This window comes from Cricetulus griseus, chromosome 8, assembly GCF_003668045.3.
Source record: "Cricetulus griseus strain 17A/GY chromosome 8, alternate assembly CriGri-PICRH-1.0, whole genome shotgun sequence".
NCBI lineage: Eukaryota > Metazoa > Chordata > Mammalia > Rodentia > Cricetidae > Cricetulus > Cricetulus griseus.
In genome coordinates, this window is record NC_048601.1 from 59,990,420 (window position 1) to 60,007,576 (window position 17,157).

At 38.9% G+C, this 17,157-nt stretch overlaps 2 pseudogenes; both read right to left on the minus strand.

The window, feature by feature from the left end:
- Window positions 1-12,222: 12,222 nt before the first annotated feature.
- LOC113831995 lies at window positions 12,223-12,322 on the minus strand (annotated as a pseudogene).
- A 1,897-nt stretch (window positions 12,323-14,219) lies between these two features.
- Window positions 14,220-14,879, minus strand: LOC118237987 (annotated as a pseudogene).
- Window positions 14,880-17,157: the final 2,278 nt, after the last annotated feature.

Sequence of the window (17,157 nt, forward strand, 5' to 3'; positions counted from 1 at the left end):
GGAAGGACAAAAAGGAATACTGAAACCTTACGTATGCTATGCATTTCTTAATTTTCTACATAAGTGCTGAAAGTAAATAAAATTAGATGAAGAATCTTTTAATGAAATGTTGCCATGTTGGATTGATTATGTATTATCATAAACAATATATATTAATTAGTGTGTTCATTTAGGTTTTCTTGTTAAAGTGGTGATGCTGGGGATTGGAACCAGTGTCCTTTGCTTGTTAGTCATGTACTCAACGCAATAAATATGTATATATATATTTAATTTTTGGAAGCTTTAGCTGTGTTGTCAACTTTAGAAAAAAGTATCCCAGTTTACCGTGTTGAGTTGGCATAGTACAGAAATTAATAGCCATATTGGTCTAGAAATGTTGAACTTAATTTTTTTCCATTTGTAGAGGGGTAATGTGCTGTATTAAATATGTAAGGTCTTATCTACATGGGTTTGATTACAAAAACTAATAAAGTATTCCTTAAATAAAAAAGGCACCAACCCAAGACATAGAACTACATGTAACTAAGGCACTCTGAGATTAGAAATTGTCTTCCCATGGAAGAGTAAACTATTGTTTATCCAATGCCAAATGGATAAGTCTGAAAATGTATACATCCAATTCTTTTTATATGAATGGAGTAGGCTATATTTATATATTTAGGAATATATTTACATATGTATACATATGTGCAAATATGTAACAACAATTCAAAGAATTTTAAAGAGACCAAGATAGGTATGTAGGAAGAGTTCAAGAAAATCAGAAATACTCATAGGAATGTCTCTGCCTTTGGCTTTGAAATGAAAGGGACCCATTTAGGTTTTCTCAGTCTAACTACAGTAAGCTCCTTATGGCTTCTAGGCTGTGTTCCATATACTCTGGAGGAACTCTGAAAGGGACAGGAGAGAACCAATAACAATGTAAATGGATCTAAACTCACAGCTACCTGCACCCATGGTTAAGGATACCAACGTTTCAACCTCCCAAGATAAGCACTTCCTTTGATGTGAGTCAAAAACTGTTCAGATTGTTATCTTATTCTAAGGTATAACATGTTTTCTTTTTTTAACTTGGTTTCTAATATTTATACTGCAACCCATGTGGAAAAGTATTTACATCATGACTATTACACATATACAAAGGAAGCAAATGTTTAACAAAACATGGCACAGAATATAAGTTCTCTGTGTCAATTTTCAAAGGATTTTAATTGCCATTAACTAAATTGATTTCCATCATTCATTAAAGAATTTTAATATATTTCCAAAGAATATTTCCTTTGTTCAATCCCCTCATTTTAGAGTTGAAAGAATGATATCCTAAGGACTATGAAATTTACCTACCCATATTAGATACAAAGCTAAAAAGGGGTACCAGATTTTGAGATCAGAATAACTTAAATTAAGATATAATTTATATGCAGTAAAATTTACTATTAAAGTTTATAATTGAGTGACTTTTTAAGTACCTTCATAAAGCTATGACTACTAGCTCCATAATATTTTCATCACTCCAAGAAGAAAGCCTATGTCCACTATAATGGTACAAAATTTATATTTTACTCAGAACTCAAAGATTTTTACACTGTCATATCCTTACCTCAATATTCAAATAGATGATCCTAAAGTTAAATAAACATGTCTACCGAATCAAATTTATCAGCCAGGTGGTGGTGGCACATACTGTAATTCCTGCACCTGGGAGGTGAAGGCAGATGGATCTTGGGTCTCAGATCTCTGTAAGATTGAGGATAGACTGATCTACTGAGTAAGTTTGAAAACAGCCAGAGCTATAAGGAGAGATCCAGTTTATAAATCAATAAATAAATAATATCAAGTTTATATAATAGTTCGTAGGATTTTGAATAACTGTGTGCTAAAAACCATCTCAAGGTTTCATACAGATTTCTGTATTTTTCCCCCATCCCCATACCTTCCAGCTTCTTGAGAGGACATGGCAAGCACTCAGGAATGGATTCTATGCACTTGAAACAACAGACTCAGGAAATGCTTTGTTCTTTGGACATACATAATCTTAAAGGAATGAGACTGGTACTTTTTATAGGGAATATGTGAGGCTTTGAAAAAACTTAAAGAAGTTGTTTATTCAGGAAACATTTTATAAAAGGTTTCTTTTTTTCCTATTTCAGGGTTTTCAAATAAAATCTGTTAGACAATAGGTCCCTAATCGATTTGAAAGGAGCCAAAATATTTTCCTGGACAGAAGGTCAAATAAATTTTAAGTCATTCACCATAACATAAACTGAGTTTCTAATCTGTGTTTTTCTTATTTTGTTTTTTTCCAAAATATCCATTCCTTTGTCTGTAGGGAGACACCATAACCATGCCTCTTCGGGGCTGGCTACAGGTGTGCTTGACCACACCTGTCAGGGCATAGTCAAGGGGAGGTCAGGATTGGTTCTTAAAGGGCTGCAGACATGTGGGGACCCCTTCTCTCTGGCCTCACTGCCTTGCTGCCTCTGGACATGCTCTGGCTTGCACTTGGCTGGTATTTATCTGAATAAAGGTATTTTGAATCTACAAGCCTTCTCCGTCGTCTTCACCTGGTGCCCAACTGAAATCCATGGCCCATTCCAGCTCTTTGCAAGCCCGCTTGGGCCTCTGCTTTCAGCCAGGAAAGGGCGCCTAGCCCATAAACCACAGAGGTGCCACGGGTCTCTGCGACACAGAAGATATCTCCACCCACCACTGCGTGGAAAATGCTCAGCCTTGCACATCGAGCTACCACTAAACACTGAACAGTGAGTTACGCCTACCGCCCCGCAATTTTTCTGCCTCCAGCCCCAACAGGAACGGAAACCGCTGCTGTCCCCCTCCCCACCATTAAGACTCTCTCCTGCACCTGCCCTCCCACCCACCAGCAGGTGTGGGTGTAGTCTCTTGCTAGGCTGCCCCACTTGTACCTCCCTCCCGCCCCAAGCTGGAGAGTTTAAATCTTCTGCAGGCCCCTGCGGGTTTTACTGCTCCAAGCAGCAATTTGTGCTGCAGCTGTGCCTTCATTTACTGCTATCCGGCTAGCATATTCCAGCGGCCCTTGACTGCAACCAAAACAGGCTTGTCTTTTCTGTGCGGACCCTTATAGTTTCTGTGACCTGTAGCCGCTGGGAGAAAAACCTTGTGTCCACTTCCTCCTCTTTCAACCACACACTCGCTCAAATCTAGCTGTGTGTGCATGCGGCCAGAAATCCAGAGCCACCTGGCTGGCACAACCGTGGGCTTGCAGCTTTTATCCACAGGAAAAACTCACCGACGCGCCCCCGCAGCATAGCGACCGACCCCGAAGCTGCGCCCCGACTTCAGCCTAGCTACACCTGCCAATCTTGGTCTCCACTAGGTACAGTCCAAAGGTTTTACCATACCTAGTATTTTTCAGAAAATTTCAGGTCCTACTCAAAATAAATGAAACTTTACCACCTGATGGTCAAAAGTGGTTACTACATCTGGAGATGACACCGCTGGTAAATATGGCCGAATTTCTATCATCTTTCCCCATTGATAACATTTTTCAATTCTTATGTAAATTCAATGTTCAAGGAAGAGGTTTACCTGCTGAATATTGGCCTATATGCTTTATTAGCTGTGAATGTATTAATATACATATTGTCATTAGCCAGAAAGCTCAGGAACAGTAATAAGGCTAATTTCACCACCTGCCTACAGGACATGCAAGCTTTACGTAATGAGGTTTTGGAGACCAGATTGACCCATGATACATTTATGCAGCATGTTGAACAGAAGCTAGATGATAAGCTTTACTCTATGTTTTATACGATACAGACAGAGCTGTCTACTACCCAAGGTGAAATGCAGTAGATTTGTAATAAGATAAACGCAGAGAGCTGCTCCATTTCAGAGGTGTTAGAGGCTAGGCAGTCAGAGGACTGTGGTGAATTAAAGAATATATGTGACCAATTGGAAACTCAGGTGGCCTCTCTGTCCTAAAGCATTGTTACTAAGATGCAAGATACCCATGATAGGTTTCGACATTGGATAATGCCATTAAATCAATGGCTGAAAAATACGAGAGACACAATGATAGAGTTGAATCTAAGTTTCAAAGCTTGCAAGATGAGTTACAGAACAGAGCTAACAAACTAGAAATGTCTATCAAGTCAATTGCTGAGGCAAATCATGACCTTGATTCTAAATTTCAATTCCTAGATGGCAGTCTCCATACCACCCAGATGCTAGCTAGGGACGAATGTATTGCACATCTAGGAAACTTTGTAGAAAAACAGTCACAGCAATTCATGGATTCGCTATCATGCCTTGAATCTTTCATGATGAATAGGATTAAAACTTCCCATGAGGATGTCGTTGCTAGGCTCAAGGATCGATTTGAGGATGAGGAGACAGAATTGCTCCACTCTGAGGCACCTACTCCAAACAGGTATTTCAATCATTCTAAAGTCCTTAGACGTATACCATTGGTCTACCCAGCAACATTGGTAGAAAAGCCACCAAATAAATAACACTCCCATAGACAGGCGGCTTAGGTATGGCAGCCTATCTATTTGAAAGACCTTAAGCATATTAAAGAATAAGTTGCTTTTTTTTTTTTTTGGTTTTTCGAGGCAGGGTTTCTCCGTGGCTTTGGAGACTATCCTGGAACTAGCTCTTGTAGACCAGGCTGGCCTCGAACTCACAGAGATCCTCCTGCCTCTGCCTCCTGAGTGCTGGGATTAAAGGCATGCACGACCAATGCCTGGCAAGAATCAGTTGTCTTGTATGGTCTTCATAGCCCATACTTAAAACAGCTTTTACATTCATGGGCTACTTTTACCAAAGTGACGCCCTCAGATTGTGTAGGACTGGTGTCACCTGTCCTTGAGAATTCTTGTCAAATCGAATAGAAGGCATTACTGACAGAGGAAGGAAAGCTTCTAGAGCATCAAGCCATTAGAGACGGTATTGATGTGCCTCTTGAAAAAATCCTAGGTGAAGGTATTTATGCTGACCCACAGGTTCAGGCTGAATATGATGACTATCTGCTATCTCTATGCAGGAAAGCAACACTAAATGCATGGGATAAGGTTTATGAGCCATGAGAATGACTGGAAGCTTATACCAGAATAGAACAGGGACAAACAGAACTATTTAAGGACTTCTTATACCAGTTGATCAGAGCAGTAGACTTACAAGTAACAGATTCAGCGATAAGACATTCGATTGTGTATAACTTAGCTTATGACAATGCAAACCCAATATGCAAAAGAATACTTTTGCCTTTGAAGATCAGATCAGCTTCACTAAAAAAATGGGTTTGCATACTGCCCACATTGACTGTACTATACAAGATGCTGGAATCTGGGCAGGAGAAGCTATTCCAAGAGATTTCAAAAGGCAGAAGGAGATTAAGAGTCCAAGATATGATGACAGATGGACTTGGGAAGGAGAAACACCTTATAGGGATTGATACAGGTATCAAGAGGCTAAGGTTCATCACTACTATGAACTAGAGCGCCTCGAGGTAGAAGAACCCAATCCAGGAGTCCACAGAAGTGTCGGGAGAATATATATTTCAGATGTGGTAGAATGGGACATATAAGGAGAAATTTTAGGCAAAGAAATTCTAATGATCCCTCATGCCAAAGGTCACTGCCCTCTGGCTTGTGTAGGAGATGTGGTAAGGGCAGACATTGGACAAATGAGTGTAGATCGACCAGGGACATGCAAGGGAAACTGTTAAGGCCGGGAAACTCTGAGGGGTGCCTCCAGAAGTCCCCCACATGGAAGAAGGTTCAGTCATTTCCAGTAACTCTAGAAGACAGTCTGTCACAGGACGAATAGATAGTTCTTCATCTATTGTGAAAGATGATAATGCCATAGATGGTAGTTTGGCTAGAGAAAAAGAATCAGGACAAGACGAAAAGCACATATTTTGACAGACCTTCATCAAAGACAAGCAACCTCACTTACGATTACAAATTAATGATAAAATTATTAACAGGATAGTGGACACAGGTGCGGGCATCACTATCATTACCCAAAAGTCCAGGCCAATGGAATGGCCACTCAGGGAAGCAAACATACAATTTTTAGGTATTGGAACACCATCTTGAGTTCAATAGAGTGTTTGTTCTGTAGTCTGCATTGGACCAGAAGGTCAGAAAGGGAGACTGAAATCTTATGTGGCAAATATAACTATAAACCTCTGGGGTCATGATCTCTTACAGCAATAGAATACTTAAATTAACATCCCTCCAATGTCAGATACAAATGATAGAAAAATGCTTGATAGTAGGAAGTAATGGGTAAGATGCTATGGAAAATAGTTACAAACCATCCAGGCTGTATAGAAACTAAATACAAATGATAGACCTTCAGAGGAACCAAAGGCCCTGCCATTTAAATGGCTTACAGATAAACCTGTCTGGATAGGGCAATGGCCCTTGACCTCTGAGAAGCTACAGGCTCTAGAAAAGTTAGTACAGAAACAACTACAGGCTGAACACATAGAGGAGTCTACCAGCCCTTAGAATTTTACTGTATTTGTTATCAAGAAGTCAGGTAACTGGAGAATGCTGACAGACCTGAGAGCCATAAATAAGGTAATTCAACTTGTGGGCTCTCTACAGCCTGGAATACCACTGCCTTCCTTAATACCTAAAGTACAACCAATCATAGTAATTGACCTGAAAGACTGCTATTTCACCAAACCATTACAAGAAAGTGATAGAGAGAAATTTGCATTTACTGTACCAACTCTTAATAACTCACAGCCAGTTTGGAGATATCAGTGGAACGTTTTACCTCAGTGGATGCTAAATAGTCCTACTTTATGTCAACACTTTGTACAACAACCTTTGGAAATAATTCATAAAATATTTCCACAATCACTTGTTTATCATTACATGAATGATGTTCTTTTATCAGATTCCAATAAGGGAACTTTGGAACGTATGTTTGACATGGTGAAGGAAGTTCTGCCTATATGGGGGTTACAGAGAACCCCAGAAAAGATACAAAGAGGAAATTCTATTAACTAATTAGGTTTTAAGATAGACTTACAAAAAATTAGGCCATAGAATGTGCAAATTAGAAGGGATTGCTATCAAACTCTTAATAGTCTTCAGAAGCTGCTAGGAGAAATTTCTCAATTACAGACGATTATTGGGGTAGAAGGTCATGAGTTAAAACATTTAAAAATGGCTCTTAAAGGTGATTTGGACCTAAGCAGTCCATGAATATTATCTGCTGAGGCAGAAAAAGAACTACAATGGGTAGAAAACAGAATATTGGATGAGCATGTAGATCGGATAAACCTTGATTTAGACAATGTTCTGGTTATCTTGCAATCCAGAGAATATTCTTCTGGAATTATGATGCAGAAGGAAGACACTATATTACAATGGATATTTCTGCCACATAAACAGAATAAAAAGTTAAAGACTTATATAGAAAAGATTTCTGATTTGATTTTAAAGGGCAAATTAAAACTTCGTCAGCTGACTGGAAAAGATCCAGCAGAAATTATAGTAACTTTAACTAATGATGAAATTTCCTCCTTATGAAACGATAAAGAATATTGGCACATAGCTCTTACTGACATTTTGGGAACAATTAGCAAAAACTATCCCAAAGCTGACAGAATTAAATTCATAAAAAACACAGTCTGGATTATTCCATGCATTGTAAGACAAACTCCCATTTCTGGAGTTCTTGCCTTCTACACTGATGCTAACAAATCAGGTAAGGCTGGTTGTAAAGCAGGTGAGGTAAGTAAAGTAGTTCAAAGTCCATACACATCTGTACAGAAGGCAGAAATATATGCAATTCTCATGGTGCTTACGGATTTTACAGATCCTCTTAACATAGTTACTGATTCCCACTATGCAGAGAGAGCTGTCTTACACATAAGAACCGCAGAATTTGTCCCTGATAATACAGAATTAACCTCATTGTTCTTAGTTACAGGAAACAATCAGAAACAGAAGCAATCCTCTATACATTATGCATATGAGATCCCATATGGGTCTGCCAGGCCCATTAGCAAAAAGCAATGAAAAGATTGATCATTTAATAATTGGTACTGTGCTAGAAGCCTCATAATTTCATAACAAACATCATGTAAAAACAAAAGTTTAAAAAAGGACTTCTCCATCACTTGGCAGCAAGCCAAGGAGATAGTGAGAAACTATCCTACTTGTTCCTTTTATAACCAAACTCCACTGCCAGCAGGCTGTAATCCTAAAGGCATTCAGAAGAATAAGATCTGGCAAATGGATATCTTTCACTTTACAGAATTTGGAAATTTGAAATATATGCATTATACTATTGACAAATTCTCAGGTTTCCAATGGGCTACTGCTCTCAACTCTGAACAAAGCTGATTTTGTTATTACACACCTGCTAGAGGTGATTGCAGTTATGGATATACCTTCACAGATAAAACCTGACAATACTCCAGCATATGTCTCCACAAAAATAGAACAGTTCTTCAAATATTATAACATAAGGCATGTCACCGGTATACCACACAATCCTACAGGACAAGCAGTTGTTGAAAGATCTAATAGGATGCTTATGGAGATGCTCCATAGTCAAAACCCCCCAAACGTGGGTTACATAATGCTTTATTGACACTAAACTTTCTTAATGCCAATTACAGTGGACAAACAGCTGCAGAAAGACACTGGACTATGGAAAAAAACTGCTGAACTGAATCAACCAGTGTACTTCAAAGATGTACTGACCTCAGTATAGAAGACTGTATATGTGTTATGTTGTGGCAAGGGTTTTGCATTTGTTTCCACAGGAGAAGAAAAACTTTGGATACCATCAAATTTGATCAAAATTCGAGTCAAAAAAGAACCCTCTCGACAAGGACAACTGACAGGTATTTTACTGAGGTATATCTCATAAACTAAATAAAAAACCTCCCAAGGGAAAGGGAAGTGCTTTGTTTCTATCTTTACAGGAAAACTCATCTCCAGAAGTACAATAACACTACATGGGTAGATGCTTAAGAAGAGAAGGTAGCTATAACCATCAAACAAAAGAAACGTGCCATACGGTAAACTTTACAACTATCTCTCAAATAACACTATTTCCCTTCATTTCCTAGTCCCTATTCAAGTAAATCAATGCTGGATTTAGAGTTGGATTTGGCTTTCCTCCCCTAAAATCCAAGCATGTTGTTTAACTAAACTTTAGAGTTTCTGTATTATATCAAGGAGCCAATTGATGTAATACAGAATAAATAAAGAAATTGAAGACTGTCTTTTGTCTTTTCTTGGCTCTTTCTTTCAAGGTGTACACCCTCTCATAATTGTTATTTTCTCATGGTTGCCTTTCCCAGCATGTATACATATACAAGAAAACATTTCTCTGCTAACACTTATGTTCGAGTCCCACACAGCCAATGAAGACCCGCCTGACAACATTCCCTGGATGCTCTGGAAAAAAAAAGGGCCATACCTCCTAGACTGCACTGGATCCAACTTACTTGGTTTCAACTGACACTCTGACCAGAGCTTCGAGTATTGACTTGAATCAAGTTAAGGATTTCAACCTAGATCTTCAATCAAGCAAATCCCATTTAACATGGACTGGATATAACCCATTAGAGACTTTCACCATATTAATATTTTCTTCCCACAGGACCCCACAATGCTACCATTGTCCCATTTCAGCAGGAAATAACGTGGAAGATGCTACGCCCCCATTCTTCATTATTGTTTATTAGGGTAGTGTAAGCCTAGTTAGGAATGACCTTCCTATTGTTTAGAGTTGGGATTGTAAGGAGGTGTTCACATTGTACGCCCCTTTCAAATGACTTTAGGGCTTAGCTGGAATAGACATAAATAGGATGTGCAATACCAGATTATTGTATCTTCTTGTATTTCACTTTTATGATTGTTAATTTTGGATATTTTACACTAGATTAAATTTTAATCCTTTTAGACTAAAAGGGGAAAGGTAGGGAGACACTGTAACCACACCTCCTAAGGGCTGGCTACAGGTGTGCTTGACCACCACTGTCAGGGGGTGGTCAAGGGGAGGTCAGGATAGGTTCTTAAAGGGCTGCAGACATGTGGGGATACCTTCTCTCTGGCCTCCCTGCCTTGATGCCTCTGGGCACGCTCTGGCTTGTGCTTGACTGATATTTATCTGAGTAAAGGTATTTTGAATCTTCAAGCCTTCTCCGTCATCTTCATTTGTCTCTTCCTTTCCATCTCTTTCAGTTTACTGGAATTAATTTTACATAAAGTGAGCATAAATATCAATGTGCTTTTTATGCCAAAATTGAATGATTTTTGCAAGAGAAATCTCTATGTGAAAGTTAATCATGTTTGTGTTATTAAAATAGCATCCTCCAAATTGTGAGAGCCATCACATATGGTTTGAATCATCTGTACACAGCTGCTAATTCTTTAGAAAGCATAATTTTGAGGATTCAAAGGAATGCCTGCCAGGTGGTGGTGGCACAGGATTTTAATTACAGCACTCAGGAGGCAGAGACAGGCAGTTCTCTGAGTACTTTAGTATATGTCCCAGTATCTTGCTTCTCTAAATTACTAAAAACAGAATGTTTAATACAGACTAAAATATACACTAGGCGGTGCTTTGTAAATGTTCTTATAAAGGAATAAGCTTATTTTTTAGACATGAGGAATATTACTTTACAGCTGGGCAGTGGTGGCACACAGCTTTAATCCCAGCACTAGAGAGGCAAAGGCTAGTGGATCTCTGCGAGTTCAAGGCCAGCTTGGTCTACAGAATGAGTTCCAAGACAGCCAGGGCTGTTACACAGAGAAACCCTGTCTCAAAAAAAAAAACAATCAATCAATCAACCAATCAATAAATAGGTAATATTACTTATTACTTCACATCATGCTATTAACTATTATGGGTTATGGAATTTTTTTTCTTTTTTTGTTTTTTTTTTTTTTTTGAGACAGGGTTTCTCTGTGGCTTTTTGGAGGCTGTGCTGGAACTAGCTCTTATACACCAGGCTGGTCTCTAACTCACAGAGATCCGCCTGCCTCTGCCTCACTAGTGCTGGGATTAAAGGCATGCGCCACCACCACTTAGCTATGATTAATTCTTTTAAGACTAGTATCATACTTTCAAATTTGTCCCAACCCTATCTTAGGGATATAATATTGTAATAGGATTTTCTTTATATGTTTTTTATTTAAATTCTTTAATTACTCTTCATGTTTACATATCGATCCCCTCCAATCTCTCATCCCCCCATCCTTCCATGTTCCCCACCAACCCAACCCACCAACCAATTCTTCCCCAGGGTTAGTGAGGCCCCCCCCAACAGGGACCTTCAAATTCTATCATATCATTTGGGGAAGGACTGAGGCCCTATTGCTGTATCTGGGAAGCAATAGTATCACTCAATAGGGAATGGGCTCCCAAAGTCCATTGTGCTCTAGGGATAAACACTGGCTCCATTGTTAGAGGTCCCATAGACTGTCTTGGCCTTCTAGCCAGCACCCACATTCAGAGGGCTTGATTTGGTCCAATGCTGTTTCCCCAGCTTTATGACTAGGGTCTCCATGCTATCAGTAGATCAAGTCCACTGTTTCAGCAGGTCTCTCCATCCCCGTCTTTGCTCCTTTGCTCATCCCTCCTCCCTCTCCTCAAATGAATTCCAGTAGTATGGTTCAGTGCTTAGCTGTAGTTGTCTGTTTCTGTTTTGAACAGCAACAGAATGAAGGCTCTCCATCCTCTCCCTGCCCCCAGGCACCCACTTTGGTCAGGAGTTCTTGTCCCCATCCCCTTTTTCAAGGGACTATGCTACCTTCTCTTAGGGTCATACTTGTTTCCTGGCTCCTCTGGCAGTGTGGATTGTAGTGATCCCTTGCTCTATGTCTAAAAATCAAAAATGAGTGAGTGCATACCATGTTTATCTTTTTGTGATCGGGTTACCTCACTCAGGATGGTTTCTTCTAGTTTCATCCATTTGCATGTGAATTTCAAGATTTCATTGTTTTTTTTTCCACTGAGTACTACTCCATTGTGTAAATGTATCACATTTTCTTTATCCATTCTTCAGTTGAGGGGCATCTAGGTTGCTATTGTAAACAGTGATGTTTCTCTGACTTCTTTCTCAGGGCATTTACCTTCTGCATATAGTAGGACTACTAAATTTTTTGAGTTGATCTATCCTGCCACTTTGCTGAAGGTGTTTATCAGCTGTGGTTGTTCCCTGGTAGAGTTTTTCGGGTCACTTATGTAAACTATAAAAAGATGGAATGCTTCACGAATTTGGATGTCATCCTTGAGCAGGAGCCATGAAAATCGTGGCATCATTCCAATTTTAGTATATGTGCTGCTGAAGCAAGCATATGGCATGCTTTTCATCTCTCTTATAACTCATGTTGGAGTTATATAATATAATGCTTATTCTTCAGTTCTACATATATTCCAATCCTGAATCAGCTTACACGTCATTCCACCATTTTTTTTTTGGTATTGTGGTTTATTCCTGCAGTGTGACTCCAAAGGCTTCTATGTGAAATATTTGATCCTGAACCACTGCAAGTTAGTGGATCATGCTCTGACTCAATCATTGGATTCATCCATTGCAGATTCATAATTAAATGGCATTATCAGCAGCTAGTGGAAAGTAGGGGTCAGTGCTAATTGAGAAGCTAGAGGAATCCTTCTAAAGACTATGTCAAGTCCCCGGCTTCATACTAGCTCACTTTGTTTCTCAACTGCCATGAGGTAAATATCTTCCCCCTGTCATGGTCTCTCCCATGATATTCAACTTCATTTGGGTCCACAGCAATGATGCTATCTTACCTTATGCTAAAAGAAACTATGAGCCAAGTAACTCGTTCTTTAAGTTGTTTTCCTCAGATGTTTTGTCACAGTGAAGAAAATGTTAAACTCATCACAGTTATTATCACTTCAAGATTTTCCTGGGAAACAACTGGCATAGCTGTCTTTCTAGGCACAACCCCATCATGAAAGTTTGGACACACTGATTCCTAAGCAGACAGCTTTAAGGTGTTTGGAAATCTCCAGCAATTTCCTTTGGTCTATAACTAACGTTTACCTGGCTATAGCTCCATAATAGGTGTTCAATAATGAAAACATTGATGAGATTGGTCTTATATTATTTATATAGGAGCACAAAGTATTGCCTTTCAAAAACACTAAATTCTGGTAATTGACATGTGATGGAAAGACTGGAGAATAGCATATGATACCACAAAATTATATCAAACATTAGAGTGGAAAGAGGTTTCTCAGTCTCCACAGATGAAAATCAGATAAAGGGTTTTCAGAGGGAGAGGTGGCCCCAGAAATAGGGGCAAAAAATACCACATTATCTTTCCTTTGTGGATCCTAAATGTGTTGTGTGTTAAGTTTGTATATACATGAGTCTCTCTGTGTGTATATACATGAGCGTGTGCATGATTTTATGTGTATGTATGTATGTATGTATGTATGTGTATATGTGGATATCTGTGTTATTTGTGTACAAATGTGTATATGTATGTAGTATCTATGTATATATGTAGGTGTGATAAAAATAGAAGAGAGATTACAGCAAAAAACATAACTGAAGAAAGTAAGGAGAAATGAGGATGGTTAGTGGATGTGCACAAAATATATGACATACTTTTATAACATTTTTATACAATGACTATACATTAGTAAAGAAATTTAATGTAAAGCAAGATTTCTTAGAAGGCAAAGACATTTGCCACAAACTTTGACATCAGACCTCAGTTTGATCCTGGAACTCACATGAAAAGGGAAAATCAAGTTCAAGTTGTCATCTGACTGCACTTGTCCAACTACTTACATGTACACACACATATATGACTGTACCAAAATGTAATTAACTAAAATGTAATTTAAAAGTAAAGAATTTATGAAAAAAAGAAAATAGTAAAGAAATGTTCAGCAGTAAAGAAGTAAGAAAATCTCTAGAAGCTAGAAAAAGCAAGAAACACCCTTTCCTAGGGCCTTCAATCTGAAATACAATTTTTCTACATCACTTCAGCCCATTTGTTGAATACCACAACTCAATATCTATAAAAAGATGAATCTCTAATATTGAAACAACAGAGTTTGTGGTAAATGATTATAGCAGGAATGGAAAGACAATACTGGGTTCTTTTCTGCATTTTCATATATACGTTTTTCATAATGATAGACAGAAGAGACACTGAACGCATCATTTTTGCTGGGCTCTGCAAGTGTTTTCATGAGTGCCCAGTCACTCAGGCAGAAGAGGGAAGTGTGCAGGTCCATGTCTGTGTGTGGTGTGAGCAATTGGTGAGACTCTCAGAGGAGGTTTTTGTTAGAGGCTGAAGCATTGTGGGAGGAGTTTTATAATGCTGCTGACAGTGATAGTCTCCCATGTCTTCATCCTGGACACTGCTGATGGTGAGAGTGAAGTCAGTCTCAAATCCAATACCTATGAATCAATCAGGGATCCCAGGGTGCCGAGTGGATCCCCAGTATATCAGCGGTTTAGGAGACTGCCCTACTTTCTGATTGTACCAGGCTATGTAGTTTTTCTTGCTACTGCTTCCAAAAACATTCTGGCTGGCCTTACAGTTGATAGAAACCCTCTCTTCCTCTGACACAGCCACTGATGATGGAGACTGTGTCATCATGATGTCCCCACAGATACCTGTTCACGAAAGGACAATGAACATACATAGATAAACAAACACATACTATGACAGTTGATTTGTCACTTAATGTCCTTGTAATGTCATATTGTCAAAGCATCATTATGTAAGAAATATGCCCTGGCACACATTGTCAAATTTTGATATACAAAGAGGTGATTTTGAAATGATTGTAATACTATTTAATTTCTCACCAGACACCCAGAGCAGCAGGGACATGAGAACTTGGGTCTGTGACTCCATCTTGCCTGTCTGATGACACTCAGTTCTCACTGCAAAGGCCTGGTTTATAAATTCTGAACAGTTTGGCTGGACTGGAGAGGCCTATGCAAAGCAGTTGATAAATACAAGGCAAATGCCTGAGCAGTGTGTGTGAAAGTGGATGGTGTCAATCAAGAACCAAAAATACCATCACAGAGAGCATTAGCAATCACAGAAAGATATCAGATTAAAGGTTTCCAACACAAATCCACTAGAACTCAGTCCCCTTTTTCAGCCCATGTAGTAACCCATACTCATGTGGCAATACACACAGGATACTTAGAGAGACAAAACAAAATGTTGTTTAGTTTTTTAAAAGAATGTTTGAGTATACATATGATATTCCTGTGTTTATATTGTATACATACTCATGATTGTGAAGTTAAAGTTGCTTATTTATATTGAAAATAAATTGTTTTATAAACTATATTCTAATCATGGTTTCCCCTTCTTCATCTCCTCCCAGTTCCTTCATTCCTTTCCACCTCATGCCTGCTTTCTCTTTCTCTTTAGAAAAAGGAATGGTAAATAAAAAGAAAAAAACTATATTTAAGAAAAATAAAGCAAGATAAACACATACATACACACACTCTCACAGGTAGACACCATAAAACACAAAATTGGAAACCATATTATATAAGTAAACATCACTAATGTAGTAAATGCCAAAACAAATCAAACTGAGCAAAAAATAAATAAAAAAAAACACTGAGTTCATTTTGTGTTAGCCATATACTGGGCATGGGGCCTGCACTTAAGTGTAGTTTGTAACCACAATGAGGCTTTTGAAAAGAATTAATTTTCACTTTGCAAGTGGTTGACACTTGGAAATAGTTTCATAGGGGTTAGAGCTCATGTCTGTTTCCCCTACTCACCATTGGGACCCCATCTATCTTAGACCTGTGCTGGAGCTGTGCATGCTGCCACAGTCAGTTAGTTCCTATGTTCATCAGGCCTGTTGTGTGTGGAGGAGATTGTTTTCTCATCCATTAGCTGACAGAAGCAGAAGCAGAGATCCACAACTAAGCATTGAGCTGAAATCCTGGTATTCAGTTGTAGAGAGTAAGGGGTGATGAGTAAAGGGGTCAAGACCATGCTGAAGAGACCCACAGAAACATCTGAACTGCTCAAGTGGGAGCTCATGGACCCCAGTCAGATAGCTGGGGAGCCAGCATTGGACTGAACCAGGCCCCTTGATTATGGGTGACAGAAAGGAGTTCTGGACAGTCTATGGGATGCCTGGTAGTAGAAACAGTATTTATCCCTAGTGCATGAATTGACTTTGGGAGCATATTCCCCCAAGGAGGGATACGCTCTCAGCCTAGATACATGGAAGAGGGCCTAGGCCCTGCCCCAAATAATGTGACAGATTTGACGATTTCCCCCATGGAAGGCCTCACTTTCCCTGGGGAAATGAATGGAGCTCGGATAGGGTGTTGGTAAGGGGAATGGGAAGATGGAAGGGAGAGGGAACTAGTATTGATATGTAAAATAAGATTGTTGTGATTTAAATAAAAGAAAGGAAAAAAGAAATAATAAGCACTGAAGAAGGTTATGTTCTATCCTTTTGGTATTCAGATCCATGTTCAATGATTTGTCCAGACAAATACTGGACAGTTTTGTCTAAGGACCAGGAAATATGTAGGATAAGCCAAACAGACGTGCACTTCATTGTTGCATACATATTGGATGAATTGATCTAGATGTTTCAGGTGCCCAATACAAATGGTGATTTCCCTACAGAAAATTACCAAAGTTCACATTGTTATGTCATTATAGGTGTATATGGTTATTTTTTATTTCTTTTACATTTATGTTAAATACTAATTCATATATTTAGTTCTCCCAATCAAATTTGAGTCCTAAATGCCATGCTTTAATGCATTTAATTGTGAATTGCCTATGAATTGTCTTCCCAAAGATTTGTATATGAAAGGCTTGGTTTTTCCCTGGTGTATCCAGTCACTGAGAAATGATTGGATCATGAAGTTTGTAACATAATCATTAGCTTAATGTATTGATGGCCCATGATAAATGACCTTATCCAAAGTTGATGAAAGTCAAGAGGTGGAATGGTAAGAGAAGGCAGGTGCCATGGGAGTAAATCCATTGCCCTCTTCTCTCCTCTCTTTCCTCTTTCCTCCTCTACCTCCTTCTCTCTCTCTCTCTCTCTCTCTCTCTCTCTCTCTCTCTCTGTCACTGTTCCCTGTCTCTCTTCTCTGTCTCTCTCTGTCTCTCTTCCTCTCTCTCTTTCTCCCAT